Source organism: Myotis davidii, unplaced genomic scaffold (assembly GCF_000327345.1).
Source record: "Myotis davidii unplaced genomic scaffold, ASM32734v1 scaffold292, whole genome shotgun sequence".
In the NCBI taxonomy this organism is placed as follows: domain Eukaryota; kingdom Metazoa; phylum Chordata; class Mammalia; order Chiroptera; family Vespertilionidae; genus Myotis; species Myotis davidii.
The window spans coordinates 147531-150146 of NW_006285042.1; positions in this window are offsets into that span (position 1 = coordinate 147531).

Consider the following 2616-nt stretch of genomic DNA (forward strand, 5'->3'; position numbering starts at 1 on the left):
TCTTTCCCTCCTCCCTCTAAGGTCAATAAATTAAATGTCCTGCCCGGTGTGGCTCAGTTGGTTGAGCATAGTCCTGTGTACTGAAAGGTCACCGGTTTGATTCCCAGTCAGGGCACATACCTGGGTTGTGTGTTCCATCCCTGGTCAGGGCGCATGGGGGAGGCAACCAATCAATGTTTCTCTCTCTTCCCCTCTAAAATCAATAAAAACATTTTTCATAAATCTTAAAATGATCCATTTGTGGCAACATATCTATTTAGAATATTTGCAAATTTTACAAATTTGAGGGGCAAGGAGAATAAACTTTTCAACCACAGATGAGACTTTCCATTTTAAAACTATGGAAGCCTGGCCAGCGTGGCTCAGTGGTTGAGCATTGACCTACGAACCAGGAGGTCACAGTTTGATTCCTGGTCAGGGCGTGTGCCCAGGTTGTGGGCTTCATCCCCAGTATGAGGTGTGCAGGAGGCAGCCAATCAATGATTCTCTCACCATTGATGTTTTTCTCTATCCCTCACCCTTCCTCTCTGAAATCAATAAAAATATATTTAAAACAAAACTTCTACGGAAGCCCTCTGTGGCTTAGCTGGTTGGAGTGTCATCCCCTACACCAAAAGGTGGTGGGCTCAATTCCCGGTAAGTGCACATATCCAGGTTGTGGGTTCAATCCCCACTTGGGGGTGCAGAGGCAACTGATGGATGTTTCTCTCAATAAAAAAAATTTATGGGCCCTAGCAGGTTTGGCTCAGTGGATAGAGCAGTGATGGCGAACCTATGACACGCGTCAGAGGTGACACGCGAACTCATTTTTTAAAAATTTTTCTTTGTTAAATGGCATTTAAATATATAAAATAAATATCAAAAATATAAGTCTTTGTTTTACTATGGTTGCAAATATCAAAAAATTTCTATATGTGACACGGCACCAGAGTTAAGTTAGGGTTTTTCAAAATGCTGACACGCCGAGCTCAAAAGGTTCGCCATCACTGGGATAGAGCGTGGGCCTGATGACTGAAGGGTCCCAGGTTCAATTGTGGTCAAGGGCACGTACCTCGGTTGGTCGAGGTGTGTGCAGGAGGCAGCCAATCAATGTGCCTCTCTCACATCGATGTTTCTGTGTCTCACTTTCCCTTCCACTCTGAAAATCAATGAAAAAATATCTTTGGCTGAGCATTAAAAACTTTAAAAAATGTTATGGGAAATTTAAAGAAAATAACTTGATTTCTACAGGAAGGAAAACTTCCAAATCACTTATTTGGTGGCAATTAAAGGCTGCAAATATAGAAATTGTTAAATAAGGACTGTGTAAGATACTTTGAGAGCCCCAAAGCAAATCTATAATTATGGTTCCTGTCCCTTTTACCGTGCTCTTACTCCATACTTGCTGATGCTCCTGTGCCCCCCAGGAAGTAAACTATTAAATTCTTAGTCTTAATTCACAAGGACTACAATATTATGACTACTTGTTAGTATTAGAACATGACTAGTGGATAATGGTTTAACTAGTTATAGTCATAGCTTTAATTTCCTTTACATGAATTCCTGACCAAAAAAAAATCCAGAAATCAAGAAATGAATTTTAATACTGGACATTTTTTCAGTCAAGTTCTGGGAAAATTATTTTTCTGGATATTCCTATCAACACATTCTCATGTGCCCCTTTTCCCTCTGCTTGTGGTATTTCTGGTGGGCTAACTACACTCCAGCACTAACACCCCAACCTAGTCCTCAAGTCATGTGTTTATCTTGTCTAAATTCCTCTTTCATTACTCTCCCAGCACATAGAACAGTTATTGGAAAAATAGATTTGCTTAAATTCTTTGGAACAAAGCCTATACTTTTTTTTCTTAAGTACTTTTAAATTTATTTTTAATGAATTAATTCCAGTGGAAATAATTTCAATTGATGCAGAATTTAAAATGGTTCTGTTTCCCAGCAACAATCACACTAATCTAGGCTAATGGGAGGAGGATAGGAGAGGGAGAAGGCACAGTTTAAACAGAATTGAACTTTAAGATACAGTACAGTGAAAAAGTGTGTCTTTTAAAAGTGTTAGAGGGGAGGTCCATGGTAGTTAAGAGGAATCATAATGTGTATAAATGGAAGCTCCAAACCTTTTAAAAGATGTTTATCTAAAAAAAAAAGATGTTTATCTCATTGATTTGGACTAGTTAAGACTAAAGCATTTGTGCAATTCCTGTATAATTTCCAAACTAAAGTAGTAGGGTCTTAAAGTAATGAGGTTTTTACTATAATTACCTAATTATAGGTGATATAATTGTGCGGTTGTACTAATTATCCCTTAAAAGATTAGGAAACCCTTTGTTTTTAAATGTTCTAATTCTTTATTTTTTAAAAATTTTAAATATATTTTTATTGATTTCAGAGAGGAAGGGAGAAGGAGAGTTAGAAACATCATGAGAGAGAATCACTGATCAGCTGCCTCCTGCATGCCCCCCACTGGGGATCTAGCTTGCAACCCAGGCATGTGCCCCTGGCTGAAATCGAACCTGGGGCCCTTCAGTCCGCAGGCTGATGCTCTACCCACTGAGCCAAACCGGTTAGGGCAGGTTTTATTGATTTTTAGAGAGAGAGGAAGGGAGAGAGATAGAAACA